General features: G+C 31.7%; 1 protein-coding gene across 1 annotated transcript in view; it reads left to right on the top strand.

Annotated features, from left to right (window-relative positions):
• The first annotated feature begins 1,173 nt into the window (after positions 1–1,173).
• The window catches only part of LOC129216164 (muscle M-line assembly protein unc-89-like), a 139,451-nt gene continuing 113,589 nt past the window's right edge, over positions 1,174–27,035 (top strand). Inside the window, exon 1 of the mRNA XM_054850335.1 lies at positions 1,174–1,228. The gene's annotated coding sequence lies outside the window, so the exon portion shown is untranslated. The remainder of the gene's footprint in view (positions 1,229–27,035) is intronic.

The raw sequence follows: 27,035 nt of genomic DNA, 5'->3' as shown, positions 1-27,035 counted from the left end.
AAACTTGCTTTCAAGCAGTGCTGCCTTACATATCCAGCACACTATGTCTCAAGCTGAGAAGGCTGTTCAAAAGATGCAAAAATCTTATTTTAATGATGATCAACCTTCGACAGAGTCAACTGCAGAGTATGTGTCCGCTAGATCCCCTGATACTTGGAGGAGTACAAGCATATCTGGAGTTGATGACTGGTGCTCAATCGGTTCTGAAGGTACAACACTTGATGATTTCAAATCAATAGATGATGATATTCCAGAATACTTTTCAGACGATAGTCCCGATGATCCTAATGTCAGCAAAGAAAAAGCTGCCAAAGGGGATGAAATTGCTGCAGCAGCAGACAACGAAATGAAAGAATACGTTGCCGTTAGTGGAATATGCCAGTCAAAACCTCAAAAACTGTGTGCTAATATCCAACCTACAACAACAACCTCAACTGCAGAAAGTATACCGCCAAATATTGTTGGTGAATCTCTGGCTAGTACATCAGCTGGCGTAGAAGGAAAGTTTTCTGAGACAAAATCAGACACTGCTACAGAAAGAGAAGAATTAATTGCTATTTCGCCAAAATGTGCAGTGAGTTTCCAGCCTCAGAAATATTCCACTGTCATTTCCAAGAAAGAGTCTTCAGATGTTAAAACGGAAATCAAAAAATCCTACCAAGTAAAGACTCATATAGATGCTGGTGGTCTACATGAAACGTTTACTACTCTGAAGTCCGAGGATTCATGTGTTCAAGAACATCTACCGACAACTGCATCAGAAAAGATTCACAAGGTAGTCATTTTGAACGAACCTATATTGCAGACTCCCAAACAGACGGAAGCTGAAACCTTTCCGAAAGGAATTTTCTCTCAAGTTAAATCTAAAGCAGATATTCTCTCTGAATTGGAAGGATTAAAATCAAAATATTTTACGAGCAGTCCTGAACCAACAGGAGAGAAAGATATTAAAGATAAATCAGAAAATATAAGCTTCGGATATTCGTCTTTTCCTTCGTCTGCTACTGCAGACAGTGATTTGCGCGGAACTGATGTTTCCAAAATAGTTTATTCGAAAGAAGTCACGGAATCTCAAAGTACAACTAGCATATCATTTCAACAGCAATCTTTTGGTTCGAATCGGAGTGAAAGGTGGCAAAGTGTTACTCCTCAAATCACCGCCACTTTAAGCAGCGTGCCATCAACTGAAGATCCAGTTCTTCAGAAACTAGAGCAGGACATAAAAGAAGTAAGTTTATAAAATTTTTGATATTTTTTGTATACATTACTGTTTTATTGTTTGATAGGGAAACTAGGATTCAAGATGAGGAAAGACACTTTTTCCTGATTTCATATATATCTCTTTAATAAAAAAAAACACAAAATGTCATTAAAAACTCCTTATTTCATGAAACAAATAGTAAGCGAAAACCCTGTTCTTTACATAATTTCCGGGGGGTTTTCCGTAAAATCCCACAAGTATATAAACATGCGTTTAATTATGTATCTCTATGTACATATATACGGTTCTATTTATATACAAATAAATGAACATAAATATATACGTATTTATAAAAAGATAGATATAGATTGTTAAAAGGAAGCCACGACTTGGAAACGTTGGGGAGCCCTTGATTTAATACATGTTTAAGTTCAAAATTCTCCCAGATAAAGTTACCTTCATAAAAAAAGAATAAATAAATTTTAAACAAATCTAAAAACTCGTTTTTAAAAAAAAAAATTAATTCATTATTTAATTTTCGCTGTGCGTTTTGGGTAAGAAATATTAACTATAATGATGAATAAATAAGAGAGAGTAATGGAAAAAAAATTATCACGCTTAAATTTTTTTATGCTTTTTAGTCCGAAATTTCTGCATGCTTGCATCTTTTTCTTCGCTCTCATTCTTTCTTTTTTGAGGGAGAGAGAAGCTGTGCTTTTGAATATGTTTTCCCCATTTGAAAGTAATAGCAGGCACGTAGCTAGAACTTTGTTAAGGGGGGGGGCGGTCCAAGGTTTCACGAACTTCAAAAGAGGAGGCATGCTAAAGCAAAATTAGTAGCTCATATTTACGTTAAAAAATAAATCAAATTAAAACTAATTATTAAAATATGATAATTAACTAAAATTAATTAAATAATTGAAATTGATAGAGCATTTATTAAAAAATTATTTAACAAAAATTTTACATTAAGTGGCAAAAAAATTAGTCAGTTTTTAAAATTAACATTAAACTAACAGTTTTCCCATACTAAGTTTTCATACATGGATAGAAAAATTCCATCACATAAGCTTCCTCTGTTCTGATGCTTTGAAAATGAGTGATATAATTCCTATTAATAAAAAGTTCACAATAAAAGAAAATCGGAAAACGAAAACTGTTCTATGGATTACTTGGAAAACGCAGGTAATAGTTTAATAAAATATTAAAGCTTTGTAATATATTTCAACAAAATATGTACAAGTCATTTTATTTGAAAAAAATAAAGAAATCTATATCTATCGAGTCGAATGTATAACTATGAATGCAATATAACGTAATTCCGCCACGCTGTCCGATTTGAACAAGATCCACCAGATGGAGACACTTGAGCTCTCTTCGGTGCGAAACTGCACTAGGGGTTTAATTTTGTCAAGCCAAACGAATACCTGAGAGATCTTTTACCTGTCGAGTAGTGGAATGCATGGTGAATGAAATTAAGCATCTATGTATTTTTATTTTAACAACATTTTGGAAAAAATGCAAATGGTTGCTTTTTATAAATGTTTTTTTATAAGGTCATGAATGATTTAAACATTATTGGCGATTTTCCTCTGATGTTTTCAATTTGATGTTTCATTTAAAAGATCAAGAGGAGGCATCGCACCCACCTATCTCACCACCAAACACGAGTTCAGTTTATTCTGCCAATACAAAAAAAACTTCTGTACAAATCAGTCTTTTTCAAATTAAAAATATAATTGTAAACTGCTACAGGGAAAATGGCAATATACTCTATTACGAATTATCGTGTCAATATTTGATAATGACTTGGTTACTTTACTGTCTTTATTAGCAGTAAGCAAGTGTTCGAATCGAAAATTCCATGATTTGGAGTCAAACGTCAAATTTTGATCATTTAGGTAATCTTCGTCCCGTTTGCGATTGCGATAATACAGGAGCATTAAATTAGATACATTTTCAACTATATGTAATATGCATAAAGCTAGCCAATTTTTGAAATCAAAACTTATAGGTTTCTTATAGCCTCAGTTTGTAAATTTTTTGCTCAACAGTCATCTGATGTTCAAAAGCCTAAAGACAATCTTTTGTAAAAAAATCTTAGAATGATTGTGGTTAAAAATCCAGTAATGATTTAAATCTACCTTCTAAAATTCATCTAACAATAATAACACTTCTGATTCTTTCATTTTCAAATTGGTATAACTTCCATTCTAGGAGCGATTTTGTAATCATCATGTATTCTCGAAAGCATATCATATTTAATAACGTAGGTATTGACTTTTTTTTTCTTTCTTTTATGTGATGTTAGTAAAAGATATTCTATTGCAAGAAATAGCAAATAATTTTAACTTGAAGAAATTAAGAGTTAAAAAAAAATCTAATATAGACGTGAAAAACACAAGAAAATGCACCTCGCATTGACCTTTTTTTAATTATATGCGTAGTAAATAGCAGAAACTTTCACCTAGTAATTTTATAGTTAAATGCACATGTCCGTTTTTTGTTACGTTTAATGCTACCTTCGCAATTTACTAATGATGGATGCATAGATGCTTATTAAATAAATCCTCAGTAAAAAGGCGGTAAATACTAATCAGAAAATTTATTCCAATGAAACAAATACAAATATGCTTTTCTTGAAAAACGGAACAACATCGAAGAAAGATTTTTTTCTTCAGTTAAAAATGACTAGCTGCTTTTCTCTTGGGACCATAGACTCACATTTCAGTAAGATTTATAAGTACGAATTTCTAATAATTACTTTTAAATTACATGTGTTAATATGGCCGAACTTGCAATTTCATAAACTGATTACAGTAAAATATTCAAGCAATTTTCAATTTCATTCTTCGCTTCATAAAATTTTGATACAGCGAAAAGTAATTTCGTTGCATCAACTTCAAATTTATTTATTCACTTATGTTCAAAAAAAAAAAAAAAAAAAAACGAACTTTTCAGGATTACAGTTTAAAAGTTGTAAGCTTCCAGGGAGATAAGTAATCTATTATTGTTAAAAATAAACTAAAAGTTTAAATAAGATTATTAATCAAAATATAAAATGAATCTGAAATAAATCATACCAAAAATATAAAGTTCAAAAATAAATTAATAATTAATATTTATTTTTTCTCATCCTCAATCACAAGAAATGTGTAGAATTTTTTTTCCGTTGCTGTCGGAACTTAGTTTTTAAATGGGAAAACATATTAACACATAAATTGCTCGTATTGTTAAGAAAACTTTAAAAGGAAACACTACAACTTACCTAGTTTATGTACGCTTAATTTTCTTCTGATTACAATTTTGTTCAAGATATGTTTCCTATAAGCGCGTGGTAGAAAAAAACTGTGTGTTAAAACAGAAAATAATAGGAATTTCAATTACTAATTCACCAGGGATGCACCTCACTCTGGCTGTCCTTCGTGCAGCATGTGTCTAGGAAATCACGTTCAAACGGGAAAAAGTCAAAACGAAAAGAAGAAAGAAAGAAAACCACCCCAATGAGACTGGGGAATGTTTGTTTTCAATTACTTTGCCGATGGTAATTTAGTGGGCTGAGGGAGAGGGGCCGAATTTCAAGGTCACAACCCAGTTGGGTTGAATTGGAAATTCGTCGTTTTCGGACGGATTCTTCGCGACACAGGAAGAGACCGGCAGCAACTCGGAACCCGCAGTTATTTCACGAGGTTCTCGTGTTCTGAATTGACTCGGACGCGGGAAAATTGTCGATAAATGGGAATATTTAAGGGGAAAATACCGGGATTCATAAAATTTCTCTCTTTGGAAATTTTTTGTTGTCGTGAGGTGCAACAACCGAGAAAAAGCAGACAGTGGTCTTTCGGGAAGGGGGGGGGGGTCCGGACCCCATGGACCCCCCCTTGGCTACGTCCTTGGTAATAGTGCTAAACCAAGCAGCGTCAGGATTCAAATTTTCTACGAAAGATATGCTTACTTTCTTTGAATGTCAGCTGCACATTGTTGTCGGTTGATTAAAGAAAAACTATTCTTAACCTATTTCAAAGAAAGAAGAGATTGAAGCGAGGAAGAAGTACGTACGTGTTGGGTTAGTTCCAATGTTGATCGTTTATCTTGCACTAATAAATGTTTTTTTGTACTCCATTTGTCAGATTTCGGAACAGAAGAAATGGGACATTCGTTTGAAAGATATTAATTCCGCAAACAGGTGCTTAGATCTCAGTCATCATTTAAGATAATTTGGATACTAATTTAGATGTTCTTTAGGAACTGCTTTTACATATCCGAAACGAAAAACTTTTCCGGAATATGATGTAGAACTATTTTGCAAGTAGGGCAAAGGGAAATAGTTAAAATAATCTTTCTAAATAAACGAATTGGAAATTTGTTTTGAAAATAACAGTACATAAAAAAACTCCATTAAGTTTTATAATGAAACTTGCGTTGAAGAATTATTATTATTTATTTTGCCTGCAAGTTTGTACCTTCAAAAAACAAAAGAAAGAAAAAGAAGAAAAAAGTAAATTATTTTATTATGATATGTATTATATTTGATTATTGGAAATAGTTTTCATCAAATGAATGAATAAATAAACGAATGAATGAATAAATGAATAAATAAAGGAAAAAAGGAATTAATAAATAAATTAATTCATAAGAAGTAAATGAATAAGAAAATAAATGAATGAATGTATAAACAGGGAATTTAATTAATGAAGGAATGCAAATGAATTAATTTGAGAATAGATACGTAACTAATTTAATAAATGAATGAATAAGTAAACGAAATGAACTTATCAACGTTTTCCTCTGCTCACTTTGCCTCTACTGTCCTTGACACATGGTATTAAACAATTATAATTGAAGCATGCCTAATATTAGTTAAATAAGTACTGCACTGTACATCAGTGGATCTCAGTTAATATTTAAAGTATTAATCACAAACTCTTAATCAATTTACAATAACAAAAATTATTTTTGATCGATTGAAAATATCACAATGTACTCGTTTGTTCCCAATTTCTGTCCTAATGTCGAAAGTCGAAGATTTCGCGAAACTTCAAACGAAACGCTTCAAATCGTTCATTTAGCAAGCACTATATGTGAACATTGCTTGGAGTCGTGAGGATTTCGATCAAGTTAAAATTAATTGAAAACTCTTGACATAATAGTTAAGTAGTATGATACATCTTCCACTAACTACTTCTTTTCCAAGTAGACGACCTTCACTGAAATTATTAATCTCCACGAATAGTGATTTAAAACTGGTTTTCTCGATAATAAGATGTGAAAACTTTTATAAACGTTTTTGAACAAACACGAGATTTAAATCATGTTTGTCTCTAGCTCAGATATTAATTTTTCGTAAAAATCGTGTGATATTTGCTGTAACTGAAATGTTAGTAAAATACAGGGTGTCCACCCGAAAAGTGGATTAATAGTAGGGTGGGCCGAAATAAGCCGAAAAAATTTTTTTTTCGAAATCAATTTTTGGATAGCGCGCAAAAGTTGCGTAGTGAGCTAGTTAGCACTCACAAAAAATTTCTTGGATATTAAAAAATATCTAGCCGGCGCTATTTGACATTGGAAAACCGTAAAAAAAGAGAAAAATGAATTTTTGTCGAAATTTTTTTTTAAAAACTAAATTCCAAATATTTTGCTGGAATGCACCGAAAATGTTATATAATGAGCCAGTTCGAGCCCATAAAATGTTTCATTGATTTTAATGAGCATTTAACCGCTCCTTTCCGACATCAAAAATTGGAGAAAAATGAAAAAATATTGAATTTCTTTAAAAACCAATGTGAAAATTATTTTTCAAAATTAAATCATAGATTAATTAACTGAATAGCACTTTTAATCATAGTAATTATTATCACGCAATAGTATCATACATTTTCTAGAATTACATATATAGGTAATAAAATTTTAAAAAAGAAATCTTCAAATTTGATTTATAATACCTCAAGCATAATGAATATTATTTTTTGGAATAATATTGTCCCTTGTTATCAAATGATGGAAGTTCTTTCCTAGCATGAAGTTTTGCACGAATGTATCCATCTCGTGCAGTTTCACCACGAACTTTTATTGCAGCTTCGGTTATTAGTTTCACACAACGTTTCACAGCTTGCGTGTGACAGGGAAATTTTTCGAAAGTAAACTCTGTAGAATGTTCTTTGCACATTTCTTTCCATTGTTGGTCTTTTAGATGCATTGTAAGAGTTGGCTCTGTTACAACACAGTTTGCCCAATTAACTAAATCAACATAATCAACGGCTTCAAAATTGAGTTTAGGACGCTCAAAAAATCGTACACCGTCCGAGCTCTTCGTCTTCTTATTTCTAGAGTTCAGAATGCACCTAACAGCTAATTCCCGAATGTATTTTCTTGAGTCAAACAACATTGTCAACAGTAGCTGTTCAGGATGAGCGAAATATGCATTACTTGAGAGAACTTTGAAAATTATCTCCTTAACGTTGTCTGGAAACTGCCTTCCAAGAGAAATCATTTTCCAAAAATGTTGGACGCCGTACTGGCAGTTCGGTTTTATTTTTATTTCAAACCACATTGGAGCATAAACTAACATTACATACTTTACAAGTATTGTAAGATTTTCTGATGGAGTTGGAGTGCCTATATACAAGCGTAACAAATGGTTTGCAGTTGTCAGCCATCGCGCTCGACTGACTGAGTTTGCCTGGGCTACTGTCAGCCACGCTTGAAGGACAACTGACCATCTTTTACGGCAAGACAGATTCTATACAAATATTGTTGTTAATACTTAAATTTTTTATATCTTCCATGTCCAAAACCAGAAGATTGCAGTCAATTTTATCAAATTTGACCACCGGATTTTTTTGCAATCTCTAAGAAGTTGTTCGATAGCTCCAGAATATGAATATGGCCACTTTGTGCAACCGTCCAATTCCAGTATAAGATGCCTCAGTGGCAACTCATTGTGGACATTGGACGAAAGAGAGGACCCCTTTAATTGCTTAACTCCCAGTTGTGGAGGTGTAGAATTACAGCATTTCTTAAAGAAGAATACTTGCGTTCAATTCATTAATCAGTTTAAAAGACTTCAGAGGATTCACATTTTTTTAATACTCAAGGGCTCTATTTGTCAAATATATATAAAATAGTTATAAAATAATCTTAGGAATAATAGAAGTAGTTGAGCGCCGTTTATTATCCCGAAGAAACTACTGGAACCAAAGATTAAAAAATTAGCATCTTATGTAACTATTTTTTATTTGAGTGTGTGCATTTTTTAAAATTGGCGTACAAATGTCGCTTGAAATTGATTAAATTTTCACTGTTTTTTCTAGGTTCATATTGCGTAACATTTCAGTACTTACTTATATCGAAACTACTTTTAATTTTTTTTTTTTTTTCATTTTTCCAATGTTTCAGTCTTAAAGGAGCGTAGCTAAATATTCTACGAAATGTATAAAAATCTTTGAGGATTTCAACTAATGCACTGACAGATACTTCTAATGTTTGTTGAAACTAGCTTCAAACTTTTATTTTTGCCTCCCCCCCCCCCCCTCTTTTTTTTTTTTTTTTGAAAAAGTGCATTTTTGTCCTTTTTTTCAGTTTTTCAAGGTCAAATAGCGCCGGCTAAATATTAAACAAATTTAGCGAAATTTTTTATGGGTAATAACGGGTCCATATAGCAACTTTTCCGCACTATCCAAAAAGAGATTTCCAAAAAAAGTTTTTTCGGCCCACCCTATTAATAGCTAATTCCTAATCCGTTAGAGATAAGCGTATAGTTCTATTTTAAAAAAGCTTTAAATTAATCAAGGACTCGAAATTCATGAAATTTTTGTCAAAAAAACAAATTTTGAAAAAGTTACAAAATTTAACTTTTTATACAGTCCTCCAATCCTAGCAACGATATTTAGTAAAACATTCCGGACACACTAACATTTACAACTAAAAAAAATCACTCTTCTATGACCAAAATTGACCGAGTTATGAAGTTTTGAAAAATCACTATTTTTGAAGATATTATGACGTCAGCGAGTGAGCTCTTAAGGGCACGTATGCGAATTGACAAAGTGTGTTAATAGGTTTAAATTTATTTTGATTTTTTTCATTAGGAATTATTCTTTTTATTAGTAAGCATTATCAATGATTGAAAAGACTTTTACGGACAATTTATAAGCTCAAAGATCTATTTATGATTGAAAAGATTTTTTAAAAATCTTTATGTTTGTCATTTCGATTCAACAATATTTTATTTCCATATGAGAATTTGATTTTAAAAAAGGTTTTTAGTCTCATATTTATGCAAAAAGTTATCACACCATTTAAAGTTACTGTGTTCTGAATTGAAGGGATTTTTTTTTTTTTTTAAGAAAGGGAAAACCGTAAAAGTTTGAATTATTTAGAACTTCTGCTATGGTATTTCAGTGAGCAGACGATAATATTGTAAAGCTTAAAAAAAAATGTTTTTTTCTTTTTCTCATTTCATTTTTAATGGTTGTAACGAGAGTTTCTTGCCAAGAAAGAAAAAAAAATTCTACACACGATGTAAGCTGTGGCTTGAATCTTTCGTTACAACATACAATGGCTCCCAAAAGTATTCGTACACTTTGAAATTTTTTTGTAAAACCAAAATAACGCGGAACTGAATTCGAATATGAACTCCAATATTTTTTCACATTATTCCTATGTCATTCTAGATAAAACCCTGTGGTTTTTTCAAAACATTGGCGGATTTTCTTTTTGAAATGGGTCAAAAAACGAAGAGACAGAAAAATAATATGTCACAAAAGTCATCGTACACTCAAATATTTTCGAATAAATTCATGATTAGAACAATCATATGTCATTTTTTCATTGTTTTTGCATTGTGTTGACCCTTAAAAGTCATTTCGCTTTAATTTTTTGTTTCTTTATTCCTTTATATTGTGCTTATTACTTTAAAATGGCTGGTATTCGTAAAAAAACACAAAACCGTTCGAAATTTTAGTTTTTTCCTCACAGTAGTGGTAATTGGTTTGAAATATATCTAAATTAGTTAATTTATGCCATTCTATAGTGAAGTGCTTGATAAAATGCTTTAAAGAAACGAATCGGATCGAAATAGTGGTGAGAAAAGTTATTCCGGCAAAGTTAACAAAGCGTGATTGGAGATTTACAGTTTAAAAATTTATGAAAAATACATAGTGGCTCCCAAAAGTCTTCGTACACCTGCGACTTTCAACGAAATAGGCCCCAATCCATTGGTTAGAATTAATATTTCGGAATAGGTATTTAATTATAAGATCTATGATTAATTTTTAACAAAACTACATGAAAAGTTTTTAAAAAATATTAAAACTTAATTTTTAAAAAATCAAAAACCAAAAAGTGCCGGAAATTTTATGTCACAAAAGTCTTCGTACACTTTATAAAATGTCTATTTATTATTGAATAATCTAACTTTTGATTGAGTTATTAATTAGTAGAATATCATACAATATTCATAACACCTTTTAAACGTCTGGGAATAGATTTCATTCTTTTTCTTTATTTTTTTTTTTTTTTTTTTTGCGTAATTTCTGAGTAAGTGTTCTGCCACACTTCGAGTCTTACTGTTTCTAGCTCTATTTTCGTTTTAAAGCCGTATTTTCGTAATCTAGCCTATAGATATCTCTAAATACGTTACATTAAGTTCAAATATGGAGATTGAGGGGTTTTTTTCTGAATTTTAGGACGATTTTTGAGGCACTAGACGCAAACGTTGAAAACCGAGTGCTTCATATCGTTATCTTGATAAAAAACAAAGTTGTTTCCAATAACCAAATTTTTGGTTAAGAGTTCAAAATTGGTTTTTGAAATATGTAAAGGAACAGTATGATTCATTATTTTATCAAAAAATTCCAAACTACCAAGTCCTGATGCTGTTATGCACCCTCACACTAGAACACCTCCACCGTCGTGATTAACTGATTCAACTAAGTTCTTAAGATTAATTTCCTAATTTTTTCTTCTACTTACAATTATGCAACAATTTAACCAAAAATGTTAAATTCATTTTTATCTGTAAACAAGACGTAATTCTAAAATGCTTTTAGCTTATTTATCCTCGATTTTTGCGACGAAAAGCGTAAGCTTTGTGTTTTTCGTGCGAACAAGAAAATTTCTGCGGGAAGAGGCACCATTTAATCCAGCTAATCAGAGAACTTGGCGAAAAATTTTAGGTGAAAATTAAATGTAAAATATTTAATTTAACTCTGTAAAAACTTTTACAGCACTCAAATGTGTATTTTTTATAATTTTTTCAACTTCAAATCTCTGATCACGTTTTGTCAACTTTGCCGGTTGACCTTTTCTTACCTTGTTTTCGGTCCGATTCCTTTGTTTAAAGCATTTTATCAAGCAATCTACTATACAAACAAATAAATTAACTAATTTAGAGTCATTTCAAACCAATTTACCGCAACTGCGGGAAACAAATTCGAATTTTGAATGGTGTTTGCGGTTTTTTACGAATACCAGCGATTTTGTAGCAATAAGCACAATATTAAGAAATAAATAAACAAAAAATTAAAGCCAAATGACTTATAAGGGTTAACACAAAGCAAAAATAATAATAAAACGGCATATGATAATTTTAATCATGAATTTATTCGAAAATATTTGAGTGTACGATGACTTTTGTGGCATGTTATTTCTCTGTCTCTTCGTTTTCTGACCCATTTCAAAAAAGTAGATCCGTTAATATTTTGAAAAAACCAATGGGTTGTATTTAGAATGACATAGGAATGATGTGAAAAAATATTGGACTCCGTATTCGAATTCAGTTTCGAGTTATTTTGGTTTTACTAAAAAATTTCAAAGTGTACGAACACTTTTGGGAGCCACTGTATTTGTGTACTGTAAAAGTTTCTGCAGAATTTGATGAAACATTTTACCTTTAAATATCACCTAAAATTGTTTACCAAGTTCTTTGATTAGACTGGATTAAATGCGACCTGTTCCCGCAAAAATTTTCTTGTTCGTGCGAAAAACAGAAAGCTTACATTTCCGCCGTTAAATCAATGATAAATAAGCTCAAAACGTTCTGGAATAACGTCATACTTACAAATGAAAATTAATTCAACATTTTCGGTTAAACTGTTGTATATTTGTAAATAGGAGAAAAAATGAGGAACTAAATCTTAAGAACTTAGTTGGATCAGTTAATCAGGACGGGGGAGGTGTTCTTATGTGAGGGTGCATATCAGCATTAGGACTTGGTAGTTTGGAATTTTTTGATGAAATAATGAATTATGCTGTTAATTTAAATATTTTAAAAAACAATTTTAAACCATTCGCCCAAAATTTGGTTATCGGAAACAACTTTGAATTTTATCAAAGTAACGATATGAAGCACACGACTTTCAACGTTTGCGTCTGGTGCCTCGAAAATTGTCCTTAAGCTTAGAAATATCTCCCCGATCGCTAGATTTAAACTTAATGTAACATACTCTGAGAAATCTATAGGCTAGATCACGAAATTACAGCATTGAAACGATTAGAGAAATAGAAACAGTAAGGCTCGAAGTGCGGTTGAACACTTACTCAGAAATTGCACAAAAAAAAAAAAAAAAAAAAAAAATCTATTCCCAGACGTTTAAAAGCTGTTGTTGATACTGAATTATGTTCTACTAAATAATAACTTTGTAAAAGTTAGATTATTTTCGAAAAAATAGATATTTTTTCAAAGTGTACGAAGACTTTTGTGAGATAAAATTTCAGGCACTATTTGGTTTATGATTTTTTAAAAATTAAAGTTTTATTAAGTTATTAAAATTTTTCATGTAATTTTGTTAAAAATAGATCATAGATCTTATAATTAAATACCTATTCCAAAATATTAATTTTAACCAATGGATAGGGGCCTATATCATTGAAAATCATAGGTGTACGAACACTTTTGGGAGCCACTGTACATTCTTTTCGCAAACAATGCTAGACTTTATGTGCTCTTAAACTTAAATATTCTCGTTAATTTTATTTTCATTATTCTTTTTGAAAAACTGATTTGATTGCTTGCCGTGTTTCATAAATTAATTGACTTGTGCGGATTTTTTTTCTCGCTTCCATTCCATTTGTAGAAACAAGAAACTCAACAAGTAGGGTCCAATCGCAATTCGTGGTTGCGAGGAACATAATTTGAATTCAAGATGTTAAAAAAAATTGATTTAAATTACCTTGAATCTGAATTATGTTTTTCGCAATCACGAATTGCGAAAGCCTATTCGCTGGGTTTCTTGTTTCTACAAATGGAATGGAATGGAATAGAAATGACTAAGAAATTCGCACCCGTCGTACAATTTTGACTTAATTTTCTAAAATAAGCAGTATGATGTGTATCCGTAAAAATGAAGTAGTGACCCAGCTAAAAAAAATCTGCAGAAAATCTTTTAAAAAAATCTGCAGAAAATTTAAGCATATTTGGAACATGCTTTCTATAGAAAATCTGCAGATTTTATCTGTAGATTTTTTGCAGAAAGCGTGTTCTAAATGTGCTCAAATTTTCTGCAGATTTTGTGAAGAAAGCATGTTTCAAATATACTTAAATATTCTGCAGAAAATCTGTAGATAAACTGAAAAAAAATGTACCCAGCAAATTAAAAATAGTAGATAACAATTAATAACAAATGAAATTAATGCAATAAAAATCCGAAAACATTTTTAATTTTAAGTTTCGACATTTCTTTAATAAAAATGAGTAAATTCACTACAGAGTGGTGTTTCATGTTTGTTTAATAAACATGTAATTAAAACTTGAACTACTCCTCCAAAATGAAAATTTAAATTTTATTAAATTGGAGCTTATGCAAATTGAAATAATTAAACCAAATTTGTCACAAAAATACATCGCTATGATTGTAAAATTAGTATTAAATTTCAAGACAAAATAATAAATAGAACTATTTGTAAAAATTAAAAATTTCGAAAAATTCCTCCAAATCGACCACGTGGTGGAAAGTAATTAAGTTAATTAGGCTGGTTATTACTGACCAGGAAACATCACGATCAAGGAAATTCAAAAAAATTCCAAATTGGTGGCATTCGAAAGAGCATTGGAAAACATGTTTATGGCACTGAAACTACGTGCCCTCGTGACCACGTTATCGAAATATGATGTCTTAAAAATTGCCGAAATTTTTAGTAAAGTCGCCAAATTTAGCGAGTTTTGTTCAGAAATGGAAGGTACGGCGCGAATTCAACATCTGCATCTGACAAGACATTTCACTTCCATATTTGGTCACCACCAAAGCGCGTGAGAAATATCGCATTAATTCTTTACTCGGGGTGACTACCATGGCGCGGGGTGTCGTGGCACAGATTGCGGCATTGAAATTTTTAGGGGCTTGTGTTCCGGGATATTAACGTGCAACTGTATAGGGGAAAACGCCACAGCCCGAAATATTTGTTTTATTTTATTGTAAAAACAATGGAATTTTTTGTTATTCTTAAGACTGTCTGTTAAAAAACTCATGTTTAAAACTTTTATGCTTCTGCGGGTGAAATATTTCCACTGAAAGAGTTTATTCGATGATGAAACTGTTTTGAAAAAAATATGATAACCGTAGAGAAACGGTAAACACACTTTAAAGTCTTTTTTTTTTTTTGAAAAGTCGTAAATCTGAAGTTTTCAACAGTATCTAAATACGAAGAAAACGACATTTTTAAAGATTTCAAACCGTGTTCTCAAATTTAAAAAAAAAAAACGATTTCTGTCAGTTATTTCCAGTGTGTTTTTCGTTATGTGTATCGTTTTCAAGTTATGTGTAAACCCTCTAACAAGTCAAATAAAAAAAAAAAAAAACTACTGATTTTTTTTTTGCTCGTATTTGAATTCCCTTTTAACGTGCAACATAATTGGTAAAAGTGACTTCAGTATTTTTAAAAATGACTAAATAACATGCAATATGATGTGCATTTACGTTATAGCGACTTTCAGTTGCAGTGACAGACTTTTTCGAACTACAGGGGTTGTTGTAATGAACGTCGACTATAAAATTTTTGATAAGAATCTGTTATGAAGTAATTTCTGACATCGTTAGTTTTGCTGTGCAAATTTTTGACATTTACTATCCGTTGTTTTCTTTTTTTTTTAATTATTATTTTTTTTCGATTTTAAATTAAACATTTTCGCTAGCAGTGGTCAGACAATAAAACTTCATGAATGATAATAACTTTTGAAAAAATAAATAAGAACTGGGATACTACAATCCATGATCACGTTCTTTCAACATCAAAAACTATCCATTTTATTTTCAATATATAAGCTTTAATAAGCATGTTTTTTTTACTTATTCATATTAATTCTCGTACATAATTATTAATTACTTACAACACATTTCATTACAAGAGTACAAACTTAAATTAGTTAAGTAAAACACACTTGAAATGCATTTAAATTCTGAAATGCATTATTATCACGATTACAAAGTTAAATCCTACGTTCAATTTCGTTATAAAGTTGTAGCTCCTCTTGATAAAGCTCACTAGTTTCCATTTCACAGGCTTCATAGTTACTTTTTAATTTTACCCACACAAGTAAAGGGTTAATTCGAAACATCGTTTACGCGCTTTGCAGATGACCAGAAATGGAAATGAGAGTCTTGCTAGACGCAGGCGATGAAATCACGTGGTATTTTCCATTTCTTGCCAAGTCTTTAAATTTGGCGAATTTTCGTAAGATTTCGACAGACTTTGACCCCCCATATCTCAAAAACAAAAGGACGAGGGCACACAATATTTGGGTCAAATTTTTTTCTAAAGATACTCTTTCGAATGCGACCATTTTTAACTTTTTTCATGATTACTGAACTCGTGATGTTTCCTGGTGAGACATCGTAACACTATTTTTTTTATTAATAGATATTGACAACGTAAATGTTCGCTCAAAATTTTAAGTCAATCGGTGAAAAAATAAAAATTTCAAAAATTAAAAACCTCCGATTAGGCATAACGTTTCAAACTAACCCTAATATACTAATACACTTATTAAACAAAAGTTAATTTAATCAAATAATAATTGTTGAATTTTAAAGTGTCTTACCTTTTTGTGAACCGAGGCATGAATCCAAGATTTTTTCATGGGTTTCCAATGATGAAACTTGAAATTTCCCTAATTATTTGTTTCCGTGACGGAGCAAAAAAACAATACGAGTCACCTGGTCGAGGGTTCATCTACTCGCGTAGCCTTGTGGCACCCGAATATTGCGGGACGCACCGAAGCCTCCGTGGACGGTAAGAGGCTTGGCGTTCGGTGCGTTTGTACTCGAACGGCGCGCCGTTCGAGAACATTTTTTCAAGTCATATTTGTTCTTATTTATTTTCAATTTCCTGATTTTTCTCCAAGTGAGACAAATTTGACTCTGTTCTAATCCGTATCCTTCTTGAAATTGACATTTTTGAAAGCCCTTTCAAACCATGTAATAACTTGCGTTATTCAATATCGTTTTGTTTTCAAAAAAAAAAAAAAAAATAATAATAATAAATAAATAAAAAAATGATGTATTGTAATTTCACTTTTATTTGATTTGAATCATGCATTCATATTAAAATTGATTTTCATGTCATATTATTTGTATAGTACAATAAACAGACATTTTTTATTTGGTAAATGTTTCAAACGTGTTAAAATGCTTTTAAATTTCAATTTAAGTTATCAAAATATAAATCAAAGTTCTTAGGGGAAAAGTTTAAGTTATTTATTACTGATTTTAATTAGAAAAACAAAGAAATGTGTTTAATTTTCTAAAAACTGAAAAAAAATAAAAAAAATTTAAAGTGTGAAAAACTTTTATGCTGTAATAAAACTTTGAAAAATAATTTAAATTGAAATACAGATTTCTTTTTGATGACTATAAAATATCTACAAACGTGCGAACTATTTAGAGAAAACTGTAAGAGAATTTTTTGTATAGATTTTCTGTAGATCTAATTGAAGAAAATTTGCAGATTTTTTTTACCTTCAAAAAATCTGCAGAATATTAAGAGAAAACTAAAAAGAAAACTTTTTTGTGTGGATTTTCTGCAGATTATTTTGAAGAAAAAATGCAGATTTTGCTTGTCTTCTAAAAATCTGCAGAAATCTTGAAAAATACTTCAAAAAAAAATATTTCTGCAGATTTTCTGAAGATTATTTTTAGCTGGGGATTAGGATGCGGCAATAAAGATAAAGATTTTATGGCCAATATCACCAGTACACTTATCATAAAGGTTATTTATAGCATATACCGTCATGTATTTTTATTTCTGATCAATCTTCAATGGTGAGAACTAGTAATATCGAAATTTTGTATGACGATGAAATTTTGCTATTTAAATTCATCTATATTACGTGTTTTTTTTTCTGAAAAAACGTATTTTTACACACAGAAATCTTTTTTTCTTTTTTTTTTAAATGTAAAGTCTGTGTTTGAGTTAAGCCCTGAAAAAAAAAATAAATATAAATAAAATAAAGCTAAAACCATAGATAATTTGTGACTACGCCGACAACAATTTTTCTACTTAAATAAATATTAAAAACAACCGCCGTCATGGCGGTTTGAAAAATCAGAGCAACATCAAATTTGGTCCAATGAGTATAATAAGCAACTCGTGATTGCTTAAAAAATCCCCTAATATTAAACAAAAATATTTTTTGAAAAAAAAAAAAAAAAAAGAATATAATTGTTTAAAAAATATTATTTGATTTAAATTTAAAAAATGAAAAAAGGCCATTTATTTAATGATGTTCGGGGGATGGAAATTAGAGGTTCTTAAAACAAAACGACAAACCACTTCAATAACCCCCCCCCCCCACACACACACACGCGCGCCTTTTAAAAATAAAGACTTTGAGTTTATAAATAGCACTTGCTTAATCTTTTCAACCGTTAATTTGCCCCCTGATAACAAGAACCAAAATAAATTTAAACCTATTAACATACTTTGTCAATTCGCATACGTGCCTTTAAGAGCTCACTCGCTGACGTCATAAAATATACGAAAATCTTGATTTTTAAAAACTTCTTAACTCAGTCAATTTTGGTCGTAGAAAAGTGATTTTTTTTTGGTTGTAAGTGTTAGTGTGTCCGGAATGTTTTACTAAACATCATTGCTAGGACTGGGGTACTGTATAAAAAGTTAAATTTTGTAAACTTTTTTAAAAAATTGATTTTTTTGACAAAAATTTCATGAATTTCGAGTTTTTGCGCAATTTGAAGATTTTTTTCAAAATGGAACTGTACGCTTATCTATAACGGTTTAGGAATTAGCTATTGGTCCACTTTTAGGGTGGACACCCTGTATAAGGCAGCATTACGAATTTAACTGTGGACCACCAACAATGTAAACGAAAGTAAAGGGAAAAGAAAATTAAACTTACATAATTTACCATTTGTTAAATGTATTTCAATAGCGAAGATCTATTTTACTTTCCCACGTTATTCAAAGACCCAATTCACTCTGGCTCAAATATCCATGCTCTTCTCGACTGATTATTACCATTTTGGTCAGAAGTTATTGAACACTGAAGTTTTGAAAAGAGTAGGAAAAAAAAAATTACCGTCAAACTTTTACCTGTGCATAACGACAGGTATTTTAGAATCAGTGACGTCTTAATGAAAGGTTAAAAAAGTAATGTTAAAAACTTGCATTTTGGTTGGAGTTTTATAATCAAAGTAGAACAGACAAACGCACCGAAGAGTTAAAAGTATTGGGGAAAAATTATTGCATTTGTATAGATATACTATGAAATTGCTTAGATTCGGAATGAAAAAAATAGATTATTAAGAAAAGTGAAATGTTTCCGTAAAAACCGTATGAATATGGACTAGTCCTCGCATTCCTTTAGAAGTTCGTTATTTTGTATATTTTAAAAACTAATTGTGCCATAAATTAAAACTTCAGGAATTTTCCGAAACTTATTCTTTATTCTACTGTTGTTTTAAGATGTTAATTGATATTACCATTGAGAAGGAATAGATGGAGAGAGTGCAACCCTACTATCCCGATACGGCAACAGTACCATGTGACTTGGGGAGCAATTTCGAGTTGACCGTAACCGCTGAAGAAGTTTTCATTAGCTGAAGCCATGCATGATAACAACCTTTAACTGTAGAAGGGAAAAATTAGATTTATAGTAATGGTGCAGTATTCTAGCATTGTAAACTGTGAGGAAAAAGCCACACCAGGAGGTCCAGTAACTTTTCCCTAGCATGTACGAATGTTTTTCACTTCTAAATAAAGAAAAAAATAGCATTTATATGCATTCAACGAGTACATATTCCACAGTTGCCTGTAATTTTTAAATTTTTGTTCCTTTTTTACCTATAAAAGTTATAAAACATTGTATATCTTGAGTGCAAATAACATTTTAGTTCCATAAAAATACTTTTTACTTAACTAGTAATTATTTAAACGGCTCTTAAGCATTTTGTGTACATTTGCTTTGTTGGCGAGTATCTTCTCGCCAAGCTCCTGTGAACAGCAGATGCGCAAGAATGAAGATTTGCTATTTTTATGCTTCAATTTAAATACTAGTATGTCTGCGTATGAAATCATTTCAAAACATTGATTACAATACATATGAATCCATAAATTTTCATTCAATAACATAACACTTTAAACTATTTGTACATGCCCGTCATTTCAAGGAATAAACATCAAAATACATGAAAAATGCAGTTACATTATATTTTAAAATCCGGAAAGAAGTGGGAAGAGGGAGTTTGAACGATAGGCCTGTATTTGTGTCCGTTATTTATTTATTTATTATTATGCAGTAAAGGAGTTGGAGTCAGAGATGCTCTGATTTGTAGGCCCGACTTCGTAATAAGCGCCGTCTGAAAAATATTTAATGCCAAAAGAGCGATTGCGTGCCGAAACGCGACAACTTCCCAGCCAAACAAGTCACCTGACCTGGGAAACATTGGTTCCCAAGCTTATTTCACTGAGACATTTGCTATGGCTCCCTCCATTAGTATTCCTTCTCAATGGATGTTACCCACATGAACAATGTGTAAAAACATAACATTGCAAGCAAAAACTCCTTGATCAAATGGGATATTATTGTTCATAAAATAATATTTCATACCAAAATGCATTAACTATAAAGAAAAAAAAATGTTATGTCTCAAATCGATTTAGCATAATTTAAAGTTATTTCATATCTCATCAATGCCTCCGACTCTCTCATATCTTTTTTGCGGATGTTTTTCTTTCCCGATTCAGAAGCATTGATTTAAAGTTTCTTAAGAATGTATTGATATGTTGTTTTTTATTACTGTCTTTTTATCTAAGAAAAATTCTCCAGTGAAGTGCACTGACTCAGCGATCACTTATTTCTGAAGTTCAAAAGGTGGCTGTGGTAGAGGGAAAAAGAAATAAATCGCCCAGATTTGTCCCCTGCCTATCGTGCAGACGGCTATGAATAGGCCCCTCCGTTTTAGAAGTTGTGGGCGTTTTTATAATCGTAAATGTTCTTTCAAATCCTAAACCCAACGCTCAGACATATTAGGCATTCTTCAAGAGATTGCAAAATACTTACTGATCAATTCTTTTTCTTCTTTCTTCTTTTTTTTTCGTTCCAGACATCTTGGTTAATGTACTGATATTGAATGTTTGTAATAAAAGTTCCCCTGAGAATGTGTTTTGAACAAAACGCAATGTTTATACTTAAATATGATCAGAAGAATAGTTTTTGCTAGGTCGCCTATCAAGATATAACCGGAAGTAGTCAGAATGGGGTCGTTTCCTACAGTCAAAAGTACTACTTTTAGTCACTGAAATTGTTAGAATAAGCAAAAAAAAAAAACATGGACCCCGAAAATACTTTCATTTTCCCAACAGTTATTTCTTAATAAATTTTTTAAACTGTCCGATTTTTCAAACAAGGCGTGATCTTCATGACGTCAAAAATGATACACTTTGGCTCAGCTTTCTACCACGTTTCCACGTTATGATAATGAAGAAGCGAATTAAATATTGCGCTCTACGCTTACTATCAACCATATCGTTGCCAATACACGTGAGTAAAGATGCGAATTAAATATTTTTGACCGTGAATGGCATTTCATCATTTGTGATGTCATCGACAGAAGCGTAAACAATGAAAACGCACCGATTAAAGTAATTTGTTTTAATGTTAAGTTTAAAACAAATTATTTAAAAAATTGTCGGATCCTATGTTTTTAAGCATACTCTTTCAGAAAAAAATACTTTTAAAATTTTGGAAACAACCCCATTCTAGAATTTTAGGCGCGGTTTTTTTTTTTTTTTTTTTCAGTTTTCGTTTTATGTCTCAAAATCTATCTATACTTGCGGGTAAACCTAATCATTAATGAATTAAAAGCATAGCATTACCTTCACAACGATGTTTTAATTTTTATTGCAGCTATAGGAGGTGCGGAGATATTTAATTTCGAAGTCCGTGAATTAAAAAAAAAAAACTGACTATTTCCCCACTTGTCTTTTAATTTGAGACTCAGAGAAACACCTACAAATCTTTCTTCTTTTTTAGCTTGGACACTGTTCAAACTTCAAGAACTTAGAAACTAAATATTGCCCCAACTGCTGCAGCTACAATAAATAAATAAATAAATAACCGTTTTAAAGGTAATTTTATGCCCCTTAATTTATCCATTAATAACATAGCTGACAAGCAAATAGTTTTTGTGACATGAAACGGAAGCTTAAAAGATGCACCTAAAACCCAAGATGGCGGCGCAGGTTCCCCCTACTTCTGATCATATTTTAATGTTCAACACAGCAGAAACATATTGCTCTAATGATAATCTACACACATAAAAATCAATGTCTTGAGATAATATATATCAACGCACATCCAATACTGCTGAAGCCTTTGACTTGAACTTTGGCAGGCATGTACACATTATTACGAAAGTATCCACTAAGAAAAGATTTTTCGAAATATCAAGTATTAGTTAGGTAGAAATTAATTAAAGCCCCTTAATTTCTGTGAAATTAAAACCTGTAATTGAAATTTTAATCCATTTTTTTTCGAAGGCTTTCCTCCATTCAAATCATTATTCAGTATTTCATCTCAACTTTTGGTCTATTTTTTTTGTCACGTGATTCTTCGAGGCTTTTTTCAAGTCAAATAATAATGTTTTACGTGAAATACACCGTCAGCTCAGTCATTTCCAGCCGAGGACTGCAGTTTCGTGCTTATTAGCACTCATCAGCCCGGCTTAGGAAAGTGACTGAGCTGGAGATGGAAAACCTCTTAAGGAAGCCAAGAGTGCGAAACATTCACGTATTTCTGCTTTAGCCCTGGCTACTGGGCGGTAATTTACTGAATAATGTTTTAGTCTTTTGCTTTCATTTTTTTTTTCGAAACTGGAAATGAAGTTTTTAAGAACATCATCACAGATAAAATATAAAAAGCATTTAAGTTTTATTTCACATCGTAAAAGTAAATGATAAAAATCAATGTCTTGAGATAACATATATATACTAGCATTCCCGTACCCGGCATTGCTCGGATAAAGAAAATCAATACTTTAAAAGGATCGTTAATGAGTTAAGGATCTGAGGGACCCCGGGTCCCTCCCAGAATTAGAAAAAATTATAGGTAATAAGTAATAAATATAGGGGATTACTGTAACTAGGTGCACCACGCACTGTTATCTCTTGCTAATTCCATTATCCGAGCAATGCCGGGTACGGGAATGGTAGTTGTGTATAAAAACTTGCGTTACGTTTAAAAACCCCATTAGGGTAGAAATTTGCAGTTGCAGTGGTGTCTTAAACTATTAAAGTGTACTTGTAAAAGACCAGCTAGCGGCAGATGAATTTCACTGCAATGCATTTAAATTTAGGACATCATTTTTTTTAATCTTTCTGTGTTTCTATTTTATCTGTGAATAAATAAGAAATAATTGTCAGCTACGGCATTGGATGAAATCATCTTCTTCTTCCCGATCTCTGTGCTTCAATATAGCGATGTAATTATTTCAGAAGCATAATTAGTCTGAAAGTGAATGTTCTGTAGAAAATCATCATAAATACATCACTTTCAACCTCCAAACACTGTCCTGAATACATAATTTAATTTAAACAATACTTTGTTCCAAGGATACGGAAATTTTCCATTGCGTCGTTTTCGTTTAAAAATTAAACGTTTATCCTTACGAGGAAACTAAATGAGAAAAAGTGACATTGTGATGAACAAAGTGAAAGATATATTTTACTTGTATATTTTCCCCCATCAGGGATACAAGAAACCCCTTTAATGCAAAATGAATGAGTGTGAATAGCTTCATTGTGACTATTAATTGCTTACGTCCCAAAATTGAAAAGATATTTGCATTGAAAATATTAGTTATATCGATACTCGTGTATGATCAGTGGTATACGTATGGGGTACAGCGCCCCTGGCGAACTTTAGGGATGGCGCCCCGCAGAAATTCAGTGAAATCAATAACATTAGCATTCATAACTGCATTACGAATTAGAATGGGCGATGTCGTTCTTTTTAATGATCCGTTCATCAGAGGATCGTTCGTTTTTTTACCCGTTCATTGAACTCCTTCATTTGAACGACTTCATTCATTTAAAAATGTTGCAGGTAATCGTTCTACAAAACATATTCAGGTACATTTGGAATGTTGCATTGGATCAGTACTATTCTTTTAAGCAATGCCGAATTTACGACCGGATAACTTAAATAAACGAAAAGTAAGAAAATAAGCTTTAAAACACTTACTCAAAAATATTTTTCATTTAGATTTACATGCATAAAGCAGTTGTAGTAGTTGATTTGTTTTAAGATGTAAGATATTTCTCAGTTGCCGAGTGGTAAGATATGGCTTCTATGCCACAAAACGCAGTTTCAATTTCATCAGCATAGAAAATAATAATAATAATAATTTAATTTAACAGATTATACAATGAATATCAAAGAAAAAAAAACTCACAACATTCTGCAAGTTGATCTGTTCAAATTCAGACACAAAAGGGTTTTTGTGGGCGCTTTTGCATTGACCAAAAGCTGGCTCACTTGCCCCAGTAATGATCCCGCTCGCCCGTTTTCTTCCTAGGTATAGGGAAACTAGAAAGTTAAGGGCACAAGGGTCGAATGCCAAAGCATTAAGTTTAGCGAAAAGCAAAAAAAGAAATCTGGAATAATAATAATAAAAATAAAAAATTATGCACGAATAAGCATAAAATATAAATGCATAAGGTTTATTTGAGTGTACTGACACGAAAAATACAGTAGAAACATTTCACCTGAAATACTCATTTACGAAAACATAATACATACACATTGCTATCGTTGGAGGGGGAGGAAACGCCGTTTCCCGAAAGATTTGGTTTATCTTAGTAAAAAAAAAAAAAAAAAAAACTGTAAACTGGGTTAAAAGAGTTAAAAAAAATAAATGTCTGCTTTTTCAATAAAGGCTAGCATAAATTGTCTAACCTGACCATTTTTGGCCTCAACAATAATTATCTGTCAATCATGGCATCCTCTCTAAAAAAGAGGAACGTTCCCTCAAATATTTACAGCACTGAACACGCATACAGTATTACCAACAGACCGCATATCACGAAAAAAGTAACAACAAATATAGCGATAGCTCTGCCGAGGTATCGGATAATTTACTTTTAAAAAACGCACTCACCTAAACATCTCAGGAGCTTTAAAATAATTTGAGTTATATATAGTTAGAGAAACGCAGTTTTAAACGATATCCAGGATTCAGGTGATGTTAGGGGAGCAGAAACTTGAGGTATTCTCTGGTAACTTGTCGAAATTGGAGCTCTAAAAACACCATTATTGTCAATCTTCAATGTGATGTTAGAGGAGGATATTTTGTAGGCTCAGCCTTAGAAAATTTTCGAAATTGAAGCCAAAATTTTAGTTAATCTTTTATGTTGTTCGAGGGAAGGGGGGGGGGGAGCCAGGGGCGGCATTTCAGGCTTTAATTTGGGGGGTCGAGTTTCTTAAATATGTATTACCACAGTGCGGTAACAAACACACATTAGCTAACAGGAAGTGGTCATAAAATCGGTTTAATATGAATAAAAATTAGTGCTTGGAAGCAATTAAAATTTTGATTCATTTTCTAATAAGTTATCATACAAAACATCTCGATACTGAAGTTTTTTTACCTTTTGGAAAAGTTTTAATGCATGTTTCTTGGAATTCAGAAGAGCAGGGAATCGTCTTACTATCAGTGCCCAGTGTTGTCCTTTTTTGCCAGTACAGCTAAATAGAAAAGGTTTTTTCTTTTTTTTTTCTTTTGCCCATTCTGCTTCGAAAATATTTCTCTAACCTAACAAATATTTTTCTCTACCAGCTGAGCTGATTGGAATAGTTAAAAAATAATTGAAGTAACAAAGTTATGTATGAAAACACTTTTTATGTCTTGCTCTTCAAAATCACACAGGCAACTTCAAAAATTGCGGGGAGCTTAATTTTTCATCATTGAATAATTTAGTCTCGTCGGCGTTCTCAGCTTCAATGAGATGTCATCTACCACCAGCTCTGTTATTCACTATTCCAGGCTAAAGAGTCCACAACAAGGACGGAACTGCAGTCTCTGGATGTGATAACCGGTCTGTCGGTATATTGCCTGTAATTTTTCTTGCCTACTGCTAAAAATTTTACTCATAATTGAAACATTTTATTTTTCGTTTTCAAAAAATCCAATCCAGATAATATAGAGCCAACCATGCAGAAAAATAATTATCATCAAATCTTGTGTTAATTTTGTTTGAAAAACGATCTATTACTTCATACAAAATATTAAAAAGTCAGTGTTTGACTTCACATCATCATGTGGATTTTTCTTTTTTTAGCGCCTTTTTTAAATTGGCTCGGAGGAAGAATTTTTTTGAAAACGTTTCACCATTGATTGAAATATGCATCTATGTAAAATCAATTTTCAATTTCAATTGCAGATTGAACTATGGTAGTATGAACGCACAGATCAATTGTAGATTGAACTGTGGCTTGAATAGTCCGAAAATTAAATGTGGCGGATTGAAGATTTTTGATAGAGTAAAGCATTTTTAAAACACTTTCCGCAATAGAAACAAATTGAATAAAAATTCAAACGAAGTCATACATGCTGAAGGGCATGAGCTTTTTCACCATTGAAAGAATCGTTTTGCAATAATTCTCACAATCGTCAAATCACTGCTTTGAAGTTATAGAGAAAGGTTTTTATGGTTTTAACTCTTGAAGACCATCTTGTGTCACTTCGAGATTGCAGAACTATAGAGCCCCATAAAGGGTATTTTGTCTTTTTTTATTCAATAAGCACATGCATTTTTAAGAAGTTGCTATGAAGGCAGATAATGCAATGAGCAGCTGAAACGTGTTTCTAGCAAAAGAAAGCGATGAACACCCATTAAATAAGTATACACTTAAAAAATGAGCATAAAAGTGAATGTAAAATATCAAGGAATTTTCTTGAGAAAACCATGCAGCTACACCACTTTGCACGAGCCTCTCATATTGGACATACCATCGTTCAGCCGTGAAAAGGCCGAAAAATATTTCGTGAATTTCTAAGTCATCATCCAAATAGCGAAAAACACTTTTTCTGGTCTGGGAATGTGTCGAGTTTCAACAAATAGTTACTGAGAACCAGCAAGATTTTTTTAATGAACATTGATTTCCGACTTACATAAATTGAATTCACCCATTTTCTATCATTCTGCTTAAAAAATTTGGGGGTGCGACCGCCCCCTCTTGACCCCCCTATTTGCCGCCCCTGGGGGGAGCATTTCCTCGAATTAGATCGGAAGTTGTCGCTAGAAAACTCAGTTTTGTGCAATCTTTTGTAATGTTTTTAAGGGGAGAATATATTCAAAATACTTATTTTTCCACCGAGAGTTG

Source organism: Uloborus diversus, chromosome 2 (assembly GCF_026930045.1).
Source record: "Uloborus diversus isolate 005 chromosome 2, Udiv.v.3.1, whole genome shotgun sequence".
Taxonomy (NCBI): domain Eukaryota; kingdom Metazoa; phylum Arthropoda; class Arachnida; order Araneae; family Uloboridae; genus Uloborus; species Uloborus diversus.
Note: the sequence above shows the minus strand (reverse complement) of the source record. Positions and strands in the feature narration are given on the sequence as shown.